Source organism: Panthera leo, chromosome D2, assembly GCF_018350215.1.
Source record: "Panthera leo isolate Ple1 chromosome D2, P.leo_Ple1_pat1.1, whole genome shotgun sequence".
NCBI lineage: Eukaryota > Metazoa > Chordata > Mammalia > Carnivora > Felidae > Panthera > Panthera leo.
The window spans coordinates 82,589,226-82,609,032 of NC_056689.1; the positions used below are offsets into that span (position 1 = coordinate 82,589,226).

Here is a 19,807-nt window from a genome sequence, read left to right on the forward strand (position 1 = left end):
ACTTTGTGAAAGCTGATGACTGTAGCAAAAAATGTCATCATCACGTAGATAGATAGAGAGGCCTCAAGAAGACCCCAACAACGAAGCAAAAATGAGCACATCCAACTAGAGCTGTAGACCAAGAAGTGACTAGAATGAGCAACTAACTAACACAGGTAACCAGAAAACTAATTCTTTCTCTTTTTTTTCCCCTTTCTTTTTCAGACTATAGCCTTCGTTTTCCCTGGGTGAGTACAAAACTTAAACATTTTTTTTCTGATGTGTAGTTAACAAAAAAAAAAGGGGGTGTGGAATTTCATGGGATTTCGTTGTTAGCAAAGCATTATTTCTAGAGAAAGAGGGCCAGTATGCTCAGCTGGTGTTTTTGAATGTTACGCCTTAACCTACTTGAAGAGGCTCATATCATACTTTTGGTTACATCAGTGTGTGTGTGTGTGTGTGTGTGTGTGTGTGTGTGTGTGTGTGTGTGTTTGAAATCTGGCTTTGCTGTTCAGTCTCCTGAACTATATTGTTGAGAATACAATTTCAACCTGCTCTCCTTTCACTGATTTGTCTGTACTTTTCAAAGGGCCTCTCCTTATCTCGCTGAACACATTGGATGACTATTAGGGAACACAGAGGCACGTAATTGCATTGATGGTAATTGCCTCTTAAATTGATCTGCTTTGGGGGAAACTGCTGAAAAGGAGCTTTTCTGGAATGCACTTTGGGTTAAAAAAAAAAGAAAGAAAGAAAGAAACAGTGTCATTGTCACATCGTTTTATGCCTTTTGAGATCGAGGCAATGTTCCACGGCCCTGATGTCCTAGTACTTAGAGAAGGAAACACCACCGCCTTTTTGTGTTCTACTCAGTCGACTTACTGGTGTTAAGATCCCCCAAAGAGATCAAGGGAAGAAAATCTAAGAGCTCTTGAAGTGGCCGCAGTATGTGGGCAGGTGGCTCTGGGGGCACGGTGGTGCGTGTGCTCACGTTCGGTGAGTGCACCGGATGTAGGCGGCCAGGACGTTGTATGTCTCACATGCGTCACCTTGTATGAAATACTCTGACTCCCTCCTGAATTATTCTAAGGTCGCTGGGTCGATTGTTGGGCTTTGGCTTCCCCCCCTTTTGGTCTCGTGGCAGTGTTCCGTCTGGGTGTAAATGCTTACGGTGGTCCCGGTGCGATCGAATGCGTGTGGGTTGTATGCACTCTTGCTCCCCGTCTCAGAGGAATGCAGATACAGCCAGCGGTTTATCGAGATAGAGAATGGGGAAGGCTCCGTTTGTCACCTGCTAAGCTAATTGCGTTGACCCTCTTCTCTGTGCCATCATCATCGGATGTGAATCAGTTTTCAATGGCATGATCTACTTCAGCAAAAGTCAACAGTGGGCTCCAAGAGCGGGAATATTACTGGAATCATATCCAGGGGTAGAGACTTACGTACAAGAAGTCTTCAGTCCCTTAGTGCCTCAGAATCCTAAGCGAGAGGCATTGGCTCATCCATATTGGTTTCAATGGATATTAAACATGCTGTTCGTCAGGAGCACGGGCTCCCTATCTTGCTGGAATGAAACATTTGAGGGTCTCATCCCACAGACTCATCCCCTCCCCAAATACAAGATCCGGGTTATGATTTGTTATGACATCTGACCTTTACCCTCCTTGGCTCTTCACTCCGCACCGGTTCCTCCAAACCCAGTCTTGCCATTTGCCATTCCAGAGTTTCCTGCCCTCTTGGCAACTCCGCCTACTCCCTGGCCATGTCACTCAACCAGGTCCCATCGTTCACCTCCCTTTCTTTCTTTCTTTTTTTTTTTTTAAGGTTTGTTTATTTATTCTGTGAGAGAAAGAGAGAGAGAGAGAGAGAGAGACAGAGCACATGTGAGCAGGGGAGGCCCAGAGAGAGAGGGAGAGGAAGAGAGACTCCTAAGCAGGCTCCCCCCTGTCAGCACAGAGCCCGACATGGGGCTCAAACCCAAGAACTGTGAGATGACTTGGGCCGAAGTCAAGAGCCAGATGCTTCACTGATGGAGCCACCCAGCCCCCGCTTCACCTCCCTTCCAGGAGGAAAGTAAAGGTTGCTCTCGGAAGCTATGAGTTGTTAGGTAACAAGGGCTGCTTATTTTAGGAATTTTCTCTTCGATGTGAGGAAAGTCTGTTCCAAGCATAAGCCCCTGCTTTGGTGGCTACCTCATTTAAAGCCTTTGTTGGAATCTGCTGCTGGGGGCATCAGGGTTAGAACATCGGATGGCTCTCTTAGCCTAAACATTCACTGCTAAACATTTGAGTCTTGTCCCAGAGTTTCAGGATTTCCACTAACAGAAAGGAATTTATTTCTAATTTGTGGGCTTAGAAATTTGGTTTGGAGTCAGCTAGAACTAAATAAACAGCTCACTTTGGGCAGGGCAGGAGAGAACAAGCCCCCTGAGGTCGGTGACTGTCCCAAGCCATGGTGCTCAGGTGGTGGGGTGGCTGCAGGAGCCCGGTAGACACCTGCTGGGTGAACCCAGGAGCCCCGGGCGCCCCCTCTGCTCTCAGCTGTCAGTCCCTTCCTGGGGTCATTGTAATGTATAAATGAGCTCACCCCGAGTTAGCAGGTAATAAAATTGATGTAATTAACATCATCGCAAAATTATGGCAGTTGTTTCCAACGTTTAAAGATGTCATTTAGGGGCGCCTGGGTGGCTCAGTAGGTTGAGCATCCGACTCTTGATTTTGGCTCGGGTTGTGATCCTAGGATTGTGGGAGGGAGCCCCGCCGTGGGTTCCACCCTGGGCATGGACCCTGCTTAAGGTTCTCTCTCCCTCCCTCCCTCTCTCTCTCTTTCTCTCCCTCTGCCCCTCCCCCTGCACACATGCGTGCACTCTCTCTCTCTCTCTCTCTCTCTTAAGATAAAAACATAAAAATAAGGGGCACCTGACTGCTTCAGTCTGTTAGGCATCCGACTAACAGATGATTTCACAGTCGTGGTTTCGAGCGGGCTGTGCACTGATCGTGGAGCCTGCTTGGGATTCTCTCTCTCCCTCTCCCTCTGCCCCTCGCCTGCTCACACTGTCTCTCAAAGTAAATGAATAAACTTTTTAAAAAATTGCAATTAAAAGTAAAAAGTAAAAATACCAAGCGGGCATTTAAGTGGGTAGTGATGTATGTCCCAGGACTGTAACAGAGAGCAAAGGAGTTCTTTTTTTCTAGCCACACACCCTGATTTTTCATTAAAAAAAAAAAAAAGACGCTCTATATTAATATCTGGCCTTAAAAAAAAGAGTCCACTTTCCCCTGTTAAACTGGATTAAGAAGGGCCTTTTTAGCATGACCACCATCCCCCTGGTTTTCTTTTGTTTCTCCTTTTTGTACTATGTAAATACAGACTGGGGAAGTAATACTATAATTCATATCCACCATTGAACATGACCAAGGTCCCTCAACCCGACAACGCTTACGACTCTGTGGGTCTCCGTTGCCTTGTCTTTAAATAATGCAGTGGAATGTCAGAATTAAGAATTTATGCAAGACACGTAATTAAGGTTTAAATATCTTCTCCAGGCTCTGGGAGGTCTTGTTTTGTTATACCAAAGGGTATCCACCAGTGAGGAAAATTAAATGATACTGGAACTTGGCTGTTTCACTTTGGTTCTTGGAAATACCAAAGGGATAAAAGGCAATGAAATTAAAGTGCTGATATTAACAGTAAATTTTATTTTAAAATTAACTTGCGGTATTCATTCGCTAGCTGTCTCCTCTTTAATGATCTATCTTTCCTCCTCTATCAGTTTCCGTATGTGTGGTTTTTCTCTTCGAAGTCCCTTTTCTTCTCCGGTGTTGGCGGGAATGGCCACCAGGGCAGGAAAAGAAAAGAAGCATCTGAAGGTTTTTAAATGAGGTGCGGGGGCCTGGCCTGTGTTTGGCAAGGCAGGGCGGACCCCTCGGAACATGCCTTCTGACCACCTCAGCTGGGCCTCCGTTTCTGCAGGTGGTTTCTCTGCTGGGCTCTGCGTCTTCAGAAATGACAAGCGTGATGTATGATGTGCAGAGCTCACAAGACTTGAACACTTTCTCAGATATTTGACTTCGATTTCCTGCCTTTGCCCTGTTCTTGGGTTTTTATTGGCATCAGCGGATCCTCTGGGTTTCCTATCCGAGCAAAATGTGTTTCTCCCAACCGCGAAGAAGTTATTCTCCCGTAACTGAGATTGGAAGGTGACGGCACGTTGGAAGAATGCCTGCGGGCCGGCTGGTGACAAACGGATTCATCCCTCATTTGTTTCCATTTCCACCCCCCTCCCCCCAGGAAAGTTTCAACATTCTTCCAAGAAGTACCACCTAAAAGGGTCCGCTGGGTAATTGTTTGTCATATGCCAAAGCCATGGATATTAAGCGGTCATGGTTTCCACTTAGAGGAAATAGGAACACAGCTCTTCTATATAAACTCGTGTCTCGTCCCTGAGCTCCTGGGGACCCAGTTCAGAGCTGGAATTCTTCCACAAATCTTTTTCCAGCTGACAGGAGACCATGGATTCTCGCGGGCCGGGATGGCTCCCCAGCATCATCCCCGTAGGACCGGAGGTAAAGGGGCGCCGGAAAGGGGAACTTTCCTCGTCGCTTGGGATTTAGGCCGTGGTTGTTTGTGATATAATTCCTAAGGCGTTTAAGAATCCAGTGCAAGAGTATTAGCAGGAAGCGGTCATTAAGGGAAAATTTGGCAAGCGCCTCCGTTCGCTTTGTCCAGCCCCGTGCAGGAAATCTGGGATTTATGCTTCAGGAAACTGTTTTAATCCACCGCAGCCGGGCCAAGTGGTGCCCAGGGACGGTGCCGTGGAGAGCCGGCTGCCTCAGGGCCGGCGGGTTGTCCGACTGCCAGGAATCCATGGTGAGGTCCACCTTTTAGGAAAACAATCTCCACTTGTTGTTGGGGCCCCAGGCTGACTGGGTGACACGTCAGAATCCCAGTCATTCTAAATGGGACGTTTCCTTTTTTTATAATCAGACCCACCCTCCTAACTTGCCTTATCAGCTAGATTTGTGCAGTGGCATTTTAGTTCAAAATGACACAGTGAGAACGTGGGAAGGACCTGGTCTGCAGGACAGTGAGTTGGTCCTTCAAGGAGCTTGTGATCAGGTGCACGAGGCAGGGCTGGCGTTCTGTGTGCCGGGCTTTCCAGCCTGTGCACTTCGGTGTGGAAACAGACGGTGTCCTCTGCCTGACGGTGGCGTCGGTCACACTGCGGGGAAGAGGACAGGAGGAGTATCAAACTTTTGGGATGTATGACTTTTTTTTAAATATATTTTTTTAATGTTTATTTGTTTTTGAGAGACAGAGAGAGAGAGAGAGAGAGAGCATGAGCAGGGGAGGGGACAGAGAGAGAGGGAGACACAGAATCCAAAGCAGGCTCCAGGCTCCAAGCTGTCAGCACAGAGCCCCTCGCGGGGCTCGAACCCACGAACCGCGAGATCATGACCTGAGCCGAAGTCGGACGCTTCACTGACTTAGCCACCCAGGCACCCCTAAATGTTTATTTATTTTTGAGAGAGAGGGAGAGACAGAACGTGAGCAGGGGAGGGGACAGAGAGAGAGGGAAACACAGAATCGGAAGGGGGCTCCAGGCTCTGAGCTGTCAGCACAGAGCCTGAAGTGGGGCTCGAACTCACGAACTGCGAGATCACGACCTGAGCCGAAGTCGGACGCTTCACCGACTGAGTCTCCCAGGTGCCCCCCGGGTGTGTGACTTACAGAGGTATTTCTGAGACCCCCGGGGCCACAGAATCGGGAATGAGGTCTGCACAATGTTAGGAGCCGGGACGGACCCCCATTCGATGCGGGAACTCGCTGGCCCCCAACTTTTAGTCCCACGGCCTGGGGGATGTCCCCACGTGAACTGGGACACTGGGCAACAGGAGTATAAATCCATTCTGTTCGAAGACTGACCCTCTGAGGTGACTTTTTTAAACAGCTTATTATGGTACAGAGTTTGGTATAAAATATTTAAGATGTCGGAAAACCCTCTGTGGAATTGCTGAACGAAAATCCGTCCTGTAACGGATTCTCTGAGTAGTTTTCCTTCTTGTTTTGAGTGGAAACAAGCAATAAGCAACAAGCCAGAAAAAAAAAAAATGGATTTGTGTGATTTTTATGATGGGGACTGATTGGATTCTAACAACTTTTTAAAAATACGTTGGTGGCGTTTAACTGATCTCAAACAACCCCACCAAGACTGGTCTGCTGTCAGCAATGATAGAGGTTTTGTGTTCAAATACTGTACGTAAAAATATGTTGAAAGCCACCCCGTTACCACGTTGTTGCTGCTGCTGCTGAGAAACGAATTTTTTAAAATCGTCATGTTGGTGGAAATTATTATTCACCAAAACAGGACTTGATCTATTTCCTGTTTTGCCACATAAGTTAAATGCCTTGTGCCGTTTATAATCACGCACACGCACGTAGAGCACTTTACAGTTTGCAGAGCTCCGGCTCACGACCTCACTCGGGCCTCCGAGATTCCTTGGAGGCAGCACGGGCGTGCGTTCTCACCTCCGCCTTGAAGAAGTGAAGACAGAGACCCAGGCCGCCTGGGAGAAGTGAGCGGGTAGGACAGTGGGAAGGGACCCGCCCGTGTGCAGCGGCCCCCGCCCTGGGGCACAGGTTCCCTCTGAAACCGAAAAGCCGGGCCGCACTCATTCCCGCCCCCCGCAGTGAGGACGCAGCCCTGCCGAAAAGAAAGCAACATTTTCCATCATGAAAAACTATCCTTTTGCAGTTATGCGAGGCATAGAGGACAGCAATAAATGAGGACATGTCCCACGGGTCCGGCAAACGGCGTGCTGGTAGATAATTATATTTTGGAACGACTTTACGCTCAGTTGAGTTGATCTTGGCCAGCGTTCCGAGTGTTTCCACATGCTATGTGCTGACCAAATTCAGTTTTCTAATCTCTTTGCACACACTTGCCCGGCTTCCTCCCAGGTTTTGTCTGTTCCCTCCGCCGGTGTGCCTCAGGCGGCCCCTGTGGGCCCATAATCGTGCCGGGTGTTCAAAACCCAAGTGGTAGGTCCGAGTTTCCGGCTTGAGCAAATATTGCCGATAGGGCCTATGTCAGAATCCTTTCTTTTGGCAGGTGGGGTTGTGCGTTTTGCACAGAACCCTAGGAGAGGAATTTGGACAGACCTAGAGTGTGAGTGACTCAGACACGCCCCTTCATGCCCTGAGCCGTACCTTCTTGGTCTAAAAAAGTAAAGGGCTGGGTGACAATTTCTTTAAGGTCTCTTCTAGACGTGAAGTTGATGATCTAGGGCAATGCCTGTCTGGATGTGGCATTAACACAGGAATCTCCCTAAAGGAGCCACTGCTGTGAATCCACCAGTTACGTCCATCTCCTTCCCTCCCTGGAGGATGTCTGTCTATACCTCCTGATGTAAATGTTTTACAACCTTCGCTCGGGAAGGAAAGCAGCCGTCCTTTGCCGCTCTCTCTGCCTCTGCTCTTGTTTATGTTAGCTCCCACTGCCTCCAAAAGAACCAGGAAGCATAGAAAGCAGGGCCTTATTAGTGGGAGAACATTTTTTTTTTAATGTTTATTCATTTTTGAGAGAGGTGGAAAAACAGAGCACGAGCAGGGAAGGGGCAGAGAGAGAGGGGGAGACACAGGATCCGAAGCAGGCTCCAGGCTCCGAGCTGTTGGCCCAGAGCCCGAAGCGAGGCTCGAACCCACAAACCGAGAGGCCACGACCCGAGCTGAAGTTGGATGCTTAACCGACTGAGCCACCCAGGTGCCCCAGTGGGAAAACATTTCTGAAGGGCAGTCTTCTTCCCATGATGTGCACGTGCACAAATTAAAGACTGCGAATCCTTCGGCTCTGATTTTAAAACTTGAGCAGAAACACGAGTTAGTAAAACAAAGGCCCTTTCCCCACCGTTCTGAGACCCGTTCTGGCAAATGGTTCTGGGGGTTGCATGATGGTTTGTGGTACCCGAAGAAGTGATTCCCTGGGAAGGCAGATTGCTTAATCTTTTCAGAAACCATGGAAACCCCCTGGGGCCGCTCTGCTTCCCTCTGGTGCGAGTTCTCAGCAGAAGAACAGGCTGGAAAGTGCCTGTCGCGGGAAGAAGTTAGCGTCCTGAATGCACGCGGTGTGGGCAAGATCACCCTCAGAGCCATCACTGTTTCCAAGTCCTGTTTCTGGCTTCCTTCCAACGTGAAGTCACCGCCGACATTCTGTTGTGCTGTTTCCTGTTGTGGGTGGATTTATTTAATTTTTAATGAGTGATTCACAACCCATGGCTGTCTGTTTTTCCTCCTGCTGAGAATTAAGACATGTTTCCTTTAAAAAAAAATTGTGCTATCATCTGGGTACCGTGGTGCTCGGCGTGTTTGGGACAGGGGGACATGGTGATACCACAAAGGGGAGGCATTTAGCCTCCCCGGGACTCTTATGAAACAGCAGTGATGAAATCATCCTGTGACTATGCTGCTCCAGGGTAGAGGCGGTCGGACCTCATTATACATCCCCAGACCCTCCTTTCTCTACAAATGTTGTTGAATGCCGTGTAGCTGTTTAAAAAAAAAAAAAAATTCTTTTTTTCACGTTGCTACAAATCCATTCTGCTTGGAAAGCCACGTGGTCAGTCTCCCTCCCGGAGAGCCCAGTAATATAATCAGTTGCCACTCACTCAAGCTTCCTCCTCGTCTGCCTGTTTACTCCAAGCGGCCTCTGTCCACCCAGCTGGGCTCATGTGCCGCCTCTGGTCCATAACCTTAATGGAAAATAGCACCGGGAGGCGGGGCACATCCTGGGGACCAGAGCTGTTGAGCTCCTGTCTCACGGTCACTCCCTGCCAGCCTGCTTCCACTCCTTGGCAGATCAGCATCGCTCCTTCAGATGGGTGGGGGGTGCCTCCATCTGTACAGTGAGGCACTCCTGCCTGGCCTGGGCGTAGCCGGCCAAGCTCGTGCCCCACGCCTGGCACCAAGGACCCCAGCGTGGGGCTTGTGTACTGAGTCGGACCGCGTCAGAAATCTTTTTTTTTTTTTTTTTTTTTGCTTTTTTTAAGTAGGCTTCATGCCCGGCATAGAGCCCAACGCGGGGCTTAAAGTCACAACCCTGAGATCAAGACCTGAGAGGAGATCAAGAGTTGGGTGCAAAACCGACTGAGCCACCCAGGCGCCCCCAGAAATCTAAATAGTGCATCAGGTCCACCTGGGTGGCTCAGTCGGTGGAGCGTCCGCCTTCGGTTCAGGTCACGATCTCACGGTTCATGGGTTCGAGCCCCATGTCGGGCTCCATGCTGATAGTGGGGAGCTTGGGGCCTGCTTCAGATTCTGTGTCTCCCTCTCTCTCTGCCCCTCCTCATCCCCCGCTTGTGTTCTGTCTCTCTCTCTCTCTCTCAAAAAATAAAATAAACATTAAAAAAATTTAAATACTGCATCAGAAATACAAATATTACATCAAGAATCTAAGTTCCCAAGACGGCTCTCCAAGCACCTTTTCTAGAAATTCAGATACCATGGCAGAAATGCAGGTGTTGTACTCCCAAGTCCAAATACCTGGTCAGAAATCCAAGTGCCTGGTTAGAAATTCAAGTAGCACGTAAGAAATCCAAATACTTCTCGTCAACAGTGCGAAAGTATTTGATGATTTCACTCCTACGTGGAATTTAAGAAACACGGCAGATGAACATAGGGGAAGGGAGGGAAAAATAAGGTAAAAACAGAGAGGGAGGCAAACTGCAAGAGACTCCTAAGTACAGAGAACAAAGCAAGGGTTGATGGAGGGAGGTGGGTGGGTGAGGGGTGGGCATTGAGGAGGGCACTTGTTGGGATGAACACTGGCTGTCGTATGTAAGAGGTGAATCACTAAATTCTACTCCTGAAACCAATACGACACTAGATGTTAACTGACTTGAGTTTAAATTTAAAAAAAATAAAATAAATCCAAATGCCTCTTTAGGGTTCTTTAGGAACCCAAGTACCACGTCTGAGCATTTGTCACTGTAGTGCGTGTCGGGTCCTCATTTTTCCCTAGAATGTGTGGCCCCTTTTCTGAAATTCATTTTAAAAGTTAAAAAAAGGTAACTTTTATTTCAGCTGGGCTCCTATGCAGTTTGTAGAAACTTGTCTGTTGTCTGAGTCGGGGTGACCCTGGGAGATACGAAACACAGTCGTATCTCTAGTCACACAGCGCAGCGAGGCTCAGTGGATGGCTGAGGAAGCTTTTTCGTGACGTCTCTAATCCAGATTCCGCGAAAGACCAAGAACCAGTGTCGGCGGGGTCTCGGCAATCCTGGTGGGAAGTTTCTTAAATCCACAGGAAACGGTTTTCTTTGAGGATATGGGTAAAAGAGAATTAATTACATCCTCGTCTTGGGAAATGAAAAGTCAAATTAAGCGAATGGCCTGATGAAAGAGAGCTCCCGGTTCGGCTGTAGAAACGCGTCTTTTCTTGAACTCCTGTTTTCTGTTCTCCATGATTTGTAGAATATGGAAAACATCGCTGGAACGGTCGCCTGGTTGGCTGGGAGACAAGGGGACGGAGACCAAGCGAGTTGGCTCCGCGCCTGACTGTGACCTGCGGGACGCGGCAGCTCGAGGGGCGGCCAGTGTCCTCGCTGGGACCCAGCAGCCCCAGGTCCACGGACGATTGCGGAAGGAGGGGGAGTGCAAGAGTGGTCGGGCACGGGGAGCGGGGGAAATTCAGAGGTAAAGTTATTACAGACTTCAAGACAGTGGCTACTGGGCGTGAAACCCCATGCACCGGGCCCTTCTGAGTGTGGGTCTCTGGGCGACAGCTCTGGTCTCTTACCCCCCCCCCCCCCACCAGCAGCCCGGCCGTAAGAAATGATGGTCAGAGCGCTGGAATGTTCACTCCTGGATTTTGTAATAAGGGACTTCTGTTCCCAAGGAACGCAGTCCATTTCCAAAGAGTGTTTTATTTCTCTCTGCATCGTTAGTTCATAGGAAGGTCTTCCCTGAAACAGCCCTCGCTACCCAAGCCCCAGCCCATGTCACGTTCTGCAGCCCTGTTTCACTTTCTTTATGTTGTCGTTCAAGCCCTAGTGCGAGGGTGCACTCTGTCCCCTGCGGGAACGTAGGCACACCAGCGAGGGCACAATGAGGGAGTGTGTGTTTATTATTCCTTACGCTGCCTCACATCCTTTTTGGAGCAAGGTGGATATAAATACACAAATGAAGTCAACTGGCACCCCGAAATGCAGAGTGCAGAGTGGGGGGGCTTGCCAGAACTCGGGCATACCTGCCAGGAGACCGACGACAGCAAAACAGTCATGTGCCTTTTGGGGCCTCCATTTGAAGGACTTAAGACGGGTCCCCGAGGCCCCTAAATTCTCAGGGTCGGCGGATCCAGAATCACACCACGGGATTACTCAGCTCGGCTAATGGCCCAGAGCCTGCGGTGGGGTTTGAAAGTGGACGGCCCCCGAGGCTTTCTGGGGTTTCATAAATAGCTTCATGCAATAGGTTGTTATAAACACGTCAAAGCCTTGTTTTCCTGTGACACTGCAATATTTCGTGAGTTCTTCTGGATGGCATAGCAGAATGGCTGAAGTAAACATTGCCTGGAGTGGTTGAGAGTTTGCTGAGCGTTGGGGAAAACTGTCAGGTCAGGAACCTAATCATTCTTACATGCCTCATTTGTCATTTCTTTTTTTTTTTTTTTAAGTTTATTTATTTATTTTGAGAGAGAGAGTACGAGCAGGGGAGGGGCAGAGACAGTGGGGGCAGAGAGAATCCCAAGCAGGCTCCTTGCTAACGGCAGAGGGGCTCGATCCCACAAACCTCAAGGTCATGACTTGAGCTGAGATCAAGAGTCAGACGCTCAACCGACCGAGCGACCCAGACGCCCCGCTCCCATTTAGCATCTCTGCCCATGTTTACACTCATTCTCCACACGCGTGCGCACACACGCTGGGAAGGAAAAACCCCAGACCGCCTTGAAGCAAATGGATGTGACCTCTCTTTCTAGAATGCGTGTTAGTAGGAAGTAGGGAGCTTTCTGTGAGAGCTCAGCGAGCCGCGCACCCCACCTGCGTCTGCCTTAGCTGACGGCCCTGGCGTTTAAAGAGTCTAGTGTCTCTGGGAAAATTCACGTCGTGGACATCCTGTTGCCAGGAAGCAGCGCCACTCACTTTTCGTTTCAAGATGCTGTGAAGTCTCGTGTGTTATTCCCAGTGTGGACGTGGAGCCATGAACGATGTCTAATGATTTGGAAGGGGAGAGAGCCGGAGGAGGACACGCGATGCCGGAAGCTTCCGTTGCTCAGCAACGTGTAATTTCACCTGTGTTTCACCAAAGGCAGGTAAATGGGCAAAGCCCATTTAGTACGGGTGGCACATAAAGGGGAAGATCGCAGCACCTGCCCTGTTCAAATCATTGCTTCCGCCGTGGAAAATAAGCAGCAAAGGACAGATCCGGGCGGGTCGGACACCGGTGGGCGCACCGGGAAGGCGGGCAGTGCAGCGATGCCCCATTCTTCTGCATCATACTAACTTAGCAATAAAGCACATCGAGTTGCTCAAGTTTCTAACTGTACAATCTCTGGCCTAAGAAGCCCCTTCCCGAAGGTTCACCGCTGAGGCCACCCCTGTTTTCCTAAGTGTGGCCCCTCAGTATGGAACCCATGTCTGTGCAACTGCATCCGTCCAGGATACCCCACCTCCCGGGCCCCAGCTTCCGCTGTCCGCTTCCTTGAATGTCGGCAGCTCAGCTCACGAAAAGTCTTCCTTCCAGTGAAGAAACCCACATGCCCTCAGGCTCTGCAGTCACAGAAACCGGGCTGGCGAGTCCTGGCTGTTGGGAGTTACTGTAAATGCCGCGCCCCCCATTTCTTTGTGGAGTGGGTGTTGCGAGAAGTGTGTCTATTCATTGTTGTAGCCTCGGTGTAAGGCCCCCATGACATTCTTTCCTGTGTGGGGAGAGTTTTCCTTCTGTTCCTAAAACAACAGCTTCTCAGCTTCAAGCCTGGCCAATCTTAATAGAGTCGTGACAAAAAAAAAAAAAGTAAAGCAAAGCAAAAACCAAAAAACAAATAAAGGGCATTGGCGGGGATGGGGGGGGGGTGAGGCGGGAGTGATGGAATTTGCATTCATTTGCATGCACAAATAACCTGGCTCAAACTCAGGTTAACTTCATGATTTGGGGCCAAATTAAAAATTTTTTAATGTTGATTTATTTTTGAGACAGAGAGACAGAGCACAAGAGGGGGAGGGGCAGAGGGAGACAGAGACACAGGATCCGAAGCTCAGGCTCCAGGCTCAGAGCTGTCAGCACAGAGCCCAGCGTGGGGCTCGAACCCACCAACTCTGAGATCATGACCTGAGCCGAAGTCGGACACTCAACCGACTGAGCCACTCAGGCGCCCCTTGGGGCCAAATTTAGATTTGACATTTTCCTGGAAGCTTGGCTTTAGTTAATTACCACCTTTAGGTCCACTCCAGGTTTATTTCTCCCCGTTTGATTGACACCATCTTGTTGGGAGGCCAAGCCAGCCCTTAAGACCATTTTGCTATAAGAGCCAAGGGCAGGGGCGCCTGGGTGGCTCGGTCGGTTGGGGTCCGACTTCGGCTCAGGTCACCATCTCACGTTTCGTGAGTTTGAGCCCCTTATCAGGCTCTGTGCTGACGGCTCAGAGCCTGGAGCCTGCTTCCGATTCTGTGCCTCCCTCTCTCTCTGCCCCTCCCCTGCTCATGCTCACTTTCTCTCTCTCTCTCTCTCAAAAATAAATAATATTAAATTTTAAAAAAATAAAAAGAAAAGAAAGAGCTAAGGGCAGCCAAGTGTCCAGATAAACTCGGGGTCTGCAGAAGGTAAAGCCGTGAAGCCCGTGTGCTCCAAAGGGAGGTTTCCACCTGTCGTCTTCAAGGCCATCCCTCACGTCCCTGCTCTGCTGTGGGGCTGTCACAGGGTAGATACCCTCTTCCAGCCTGGACTCCAGGGCTGGAGCCTCAGGGAACCAGCCTCCGCGAGTTCAAGTGGAGTTCAGCACTCGAATAGTAGTACCTGCCTTGTTTTATTGTTATTGCTGTTGTTGTGTGAAGCCAGGCTTCACAGGTGAGAGCCCCCAGGAGCCCGCAGAAGCGTATGTGTATGTGTTTGTGTGTGAATGTGCGTGTGCACCGGTGACAAATACAAGCAAGACAGGAGACGTACACAGTGCTCAGCCGATGCTTCAAAAACGAACATGGCAGGGGTTCAATTAATGGGAACTCCCCGCCCCCCTCCCCCTGCCCCCCCAAAAATGTATTTTTGCCGATTTCTAGTTTTCTCACTTCTGCTTTCCGAGCAGCTCTCCTCGGGTCACTGGGAATAGTGAGAAACGTTTCCTGAAGTTCATAGAGGGGGATACATGGTGCTACCGTGGAGGTGTTTCGTCTCCTTGTTTTCGATCTGGTGGCGCGTGTTTCGGCCGTTGGGTCAAGGGCACTTTCGGCTGTCACCGCTCATCCCCGCCGTGAGGGGGAGCTGGGGCTTCTATTGACTCAGTTTTACCTAGTCAGGTGTTTGTTGTATGAAAAACCCGTGCCGTGTGAAACAAATGGCTGGGGGTAAGCGTGTGGCGTGGCTGCAGCGGGAGGGGCGGAACCCACGGCCGCTGTGCGGTGGCGTCACCATGGCAACCGATGGAAATAATGGCCCCCTTCGGGAATAAAAGAGATCTCAATCCTGTTGCGATCGAGCCGCGCTGGCTGTCTGCGGGAGAGATGGTCTTCGGTGATTGTTTCAGAAATGTCCTTATCAACAGACCCTGAATGAGAGGCGGCGTTTTCGGAAAATAAATGCATCTGCAGACAACCCATGTGATAATCTAAGTCACCGAGGACAGCAGGGCAGGGATTTGAGAAGCTGGGGAGGGAATACCACGGGTATGTCCCGTGCCCACCGCCGTGCCTGCTCGAAGCCTGGTCACTGGCCCTGCCGCGCAGGATCATTGCTGGTTTTTTTTTTTTTTTTTAATGGGAGGCAGACATAATTGGGAATTCAAGGAACTTGAGTATATAACTAGCACCTCCTTGGCACATAGCAAGTACTCAGTAAACAGTACTTCGGATCAAATGCTCAGGACCAAATGAAAGTCAGTGCCTGGGGCTGGTCAGAGGGATTGTAAAAGTATTAAAAAAAAAAAAAAGTAAGAGAGTACAGCCAACCATCCTCCAACGTCGCGGGCCACTTTGGTGGGTTTATGTGAGTGTCTCCCTGAAACACTAGACCCTGTGTTAGAACAGTCCGTGCACCTGTGACGCCAGCACTCACAGCCCCATCCTCGGGGAAGGGCACTTTCTGTATGAAGCCACCACCTCCCCGGGGATGTTCAACCCATAGAACGTGAAACCCAGAAGCTTCCACTTTGTCGCAAGGGAAGGGGAACTTGGTAAGAACAGGCAATACACAAGCAGCAGAGAGTTTCAGCTTTTCGGATAACAGACGAGAGAGTAATCTTGTGGGTACATTTCCCTTTTTAGTTTAGGAAGTGCTGTGGAAGAAAACAGAGATATTTTTGATAGGACTTGACTCTGCAGAGCAGCACCATGCCTGAAATAGAACTGCTCTTTAAGCCGAGTGGAAAACTCTAGAATGAAAAAAATGTACCTTTACACCCTATTTGGGGGAAAAGGACTCCTAATGGATGTGCCAGGGAGCCTCTTTCCCGGTTCCACTGTATTTGCATTTCAAATTCCTTTTGCCTTGAAAGAACCCTTTTGAAAGTATAACATGAGCAGTGACTTTTGCTGGAAAACTGCATGTGCAGCGTGGGGGTTTGTGATCGGGGCTGACCCTGTCTTCTCCTCCCCTCCGCCTGCGGGCCCCGGGTCCTCTCCCTTCCTCTGTCCTCCACCCCCAGCCCCCTCCGCTGCCAGCAGCCAGACTGGCTTGTATGCTGCCTGTCCTACTGATTTATTTTAAGCTTAAAAAAAAAAAAAATGTCACTACACCACTACGGTTATAAATTTATTTTTAAGTATTGATTTCAACGAGAGATGAGCACGCTCTCCTGTCACTTTTTCCCTGCTGGATTTTCGGCTCTGGTTTCTGATGACATCGTCTGAGTGCCTGCGGCCGGCAGCCTCAGGAGGAGAATTGCAAAGGGAAAACCCCGCGTAAATAATGTATCACCTCTCGCATCTGTAGCCCGCTTGGAAATGTTCACGTTATCAGCCGGTGAGACTCCAGCGCCGTGAACGTGGGTTTGAGCAAGGTGATCACCTAGGGGCTGCTTACAAAGTGATGCTGTGTAAGTATCCATGGATGCAGAATACAGACACGGAAGGGGATTTCCAGAAAGTTCCTCCTGTCTCTCATGGAGGTTGTGAGGAAAAATGCACTCTCCACCGGCTTTTAGAGTTTAATATCTAATGTTGCTTCTCCCTGATAAGTTAGGGATGTCATGGCCGTTCTGTTCTTCGCCAAGCCCCTGTGTGAGTTTATGCCACCAGTTGGTCAGACGTAACGTCCCTGTAGGTGTTGGTTCCGCAGCTTTGTTTTGTTTTGCTTTTTTGTTTTCTTTTTGCTATATTTTATTAAAAGAATTCTAAGCATACATAAAAGGAAAAAGAATTCCATACTGGAACTCTTTTCCCCAAATAGGGCTTAGAATGAAAATATGAACAGATTCAAGAAGCATTTTCATAATGTACAAATGGTGACTAGATCCTGGACTTTTTTTTTTTTTTAACATAATACTATGTACATGTGCTCTTGGTTTTGGGGCAGATTCCCGTGATTCATCACTTACATACAACACCCAGTGCTCATCCCAACGAATGCCTCCTCAACGCCCATCCCCCATTTCTCCCTCTCCCCCGCCCCCTCCCATCAACCCTCCGTGATTCACGCCAGTCTTATGCCTTCCTCCTTCGGTATAAATTGCTATTTAATATAGAAGTGCTTTCTCTTTCACTTGAAATACAATAACCAAATGTACTTTAAGCAGCGAGAACATACTTAAAATTTTGGACATGCGTCTTTCAACTAATGTGAAAATTATAAAGGCATTTTAGGAGGAATTTGACCTGAAAGCTGACTAACCAATTACTTGAAACATTACACGATAAAACCGGAGGAAGAGATTTTTCCCTTTCTTTCTCTTTCTTTCTTTCTTCTTTCTTTCTTTCTTTCTACCACACGGCTTGTGGTTGAAGGCTGTATCATATATATATATATATATATATATATATATATTTTTTTTTTTTTTTTTTTTTTTAATGTTTATTTATATTTGAGAGAGAGAGACTGAAACAGAGCATGAGAAGGAAAGGGGCAGAGAGAGGCAGACACAGAATCTGAAGCAGGCTCCAGGCTCCGAGCTGTCAGCACAGAGCCCGACACGGGGCTCGAACCCACAAACTGTGAGATCATGACCTGAGCCGAAGTCGGCGCTTAACTGACGGAGCCCCCCAGGCGCCCCGAAGGCTGTATCATAATAGTGAGCAGCACATGTTCTCATAGAGACTGTATTTGATAAATGCACGAATGACTTTTCAATTACTAACGCTACTACCTGGGTAAACCCAGACACAACTCACCTGTGAATTATTTTTGATACGTATGGTGAGAACACCTTTCCTGCTGGGAAGAAAAGAATAGGTTGCCTTCTGTGCGGTGTTTTTTTTTTTTAATTTTTTTTTTTAATGTTTATTTATTTTTGAGACAGAGAGAGACAGAGCATGAACAGGGGAGGGTCAGAGAGAGGGAGACACAGAATCTGAAACAGGCTCCAGGCTCTGAGCTGTCAGCATAGAGCCCGACGCGGGGCTCGAACTCACGGACCGCGAAATCATGACCTGAGCTTAACCGACCGAGCCACCCAGGCGCCCCTATGCGGTGTTTTATTTCAACCAGTTTATCCCAGAACGTCAGTCTTTCCTTGGTGCCCCCTGAGCTCTGTTCTCCACTCAAAGGACACGGTCGTCGCCCCATTACCCTGAGAATCCCTGCCCCCTGAGTGCTCAGCAGAGCAGAGCCTCATCGTACCTCAAGAGGTGACAGGAAGCTGAGCTGCCCGGCCAGCTTCCCTCAGAGCCCAGGGAGAAGGGGTCCCTGTGCATCTGGGCCTCCGCACGGAGCGTGGCAAGTGCATCCACAGTTCACGGTAAATATGTTTGCTTTATGTCGTTTGCATCAGAGAGAACATTAGACTATTTCATGTTAGAAAGTCGAGGGGGAAAACTTACTCGTGCTTTGTCGATGACGTGAACGGGCTTCCCTTGCCTCGAAGTCAACTATGAACCATCCCGACTGTTCTTGGCTCAAGAGAAGTCTGATCGCGTGCCCGTGTACGGGACAGCATGCAGGAAAATGTCAGGGGTACTGCGCCGCGTGCACGTGAGAAGTTCTCAAGGAGCGTTTGGTTTTCCATTTGCTTCCTTTCACGTCGGGCTGCTGGTGCGCTGGAGAAGGGCGCATCGTGGGTGAAACCAGAGTTTTCTGTGCGGGGTGTTTTGTCCCAGGTGTGCGCCGGGTGGTGACCGCGGGGTCAGGAAGTTAGTACCCAGGTGGCCACCTGCAGGACAGCTCCAAAGGAAAAGCACAGGGAAGAGCATGCGCTTCAGGAGTAAGTTGGGACTCACTCTCTGAGTCCAGGGGCCCCGGCGACAGAAACGGGTTTGAGGAGGGAGGAGGCACCAATGGGGCTGCTGGCAGGAGAAGTCCGTTATCCCAGGCGTGCAGAAGTCCGTTGTCCTGTCTTCCCAGCGCCGTGGCACAGAGCAGGTGTTCACAAAGTCATTCCTGGGGCATCCGGGTGGCTCCGTCGGTTAAGCGGCCGACTTCGGCTCAGGTCATGATCTCACAGTTCGTGGGTTCGAGCCTCGCGTCGGGCTCTGCGCTGACAACTCGGAGCCTGGAGCCTGCTGCCGATTCTGTCTCCCTCTCTCTCTCTACCTCTCCCCCACGCTCTCTCTCCCTCTCTCTCTCTCTCAAAAATAAATAAACATTTAAAAAAGTATTTTATGAGTAAATAAAAGTGAACGAAATGACAGGCAACGTCAACTCGTTTTTGCAAGGTTTGTCATATATGATATGTTCTGTCCCTCTCCACCCACCGTGCATATATACTTACATAACGTAGAGTATTGAAAAGCAGCATGGGCCTTGGAATTAGACACTGGGTTCGAATCCTGGCTTGTCACTATGTCACTATGAGACCTCATTTGAGCCAGGGCCCAGGGGGCCCAGATGAGACCGCTCTTGTGATGCACGGCCATGCCACCTGCCTGGGAGCAGGGCCCAGGCAACATCGCTGTTACTACCCTTCTTGTTATTTCTGCCTTCCTGTTCTCCTGATGCCCCCGGAGAGCAGTGATTTGTATTTCTTCGGGAAATAAATTTTAAAAACCAGCCAGGCTCTAGGGCAAAAACAAAACAAAACAAAACAAAACAAAACAAAATGAAAAAAAACAACTTGCAAAATATTTTCTAATGCATTAAAGAATATGAGCCCTGTCAGTTCTGAAGCAGACTATAAGATTTGGATTTTAAAACTATACCTTGGGGGCGCCTGGGGGGCTCAGTCAGTTGAGCACATCTGACTTCAGCTCAGGTCACGGTGTCACAGATGGTAAGTTCGAGCCCCACATCGGGCTCATTGCTGTCATCCTCTGTCCCCCCCCCCCCATCCCTCCCCTGCTCGCATGCACTCGCTCTCTCCTCTCTCTCAAAAATAAATATTTAAAAATTAAAAAAAAAAAACTATACCTTGTTACATTCATCCTGATTATAGTCCAAAAAAAAAAAAAAAAAAAGACCTAACTTAATTAGTGTGAATGTCGCCACGTAACTTCTAATCATGAGTGTCATTTTCAGTACCTGCTCACCATGTAATTCAGCA

The 19,807-nt window shown here is 49.1% G+C and overlaps 1 protein-coding gene across 1 annotated transcript in view; it reads left to right on the top strand.

Moving 5' to 3' along the window:
* The first annotated feature begins 204 nt into the window (after window positions 1–204).
* Window positions 205–19,807, top strand: part of PTPRE (protein tyrosine phosphatase receptor type E) — a 97,888-nt gene continuing 78,285 nt past the window's right edge. Inside the window, exon 1 of the mRNA XM_042907618.1 lies at window positions 205–227. The gene's annotated coding sequence lies outside the window, so the exon portion shown is untranslated. The remainder of the gene's footprint in view (window positions 228–19,807) is intronic.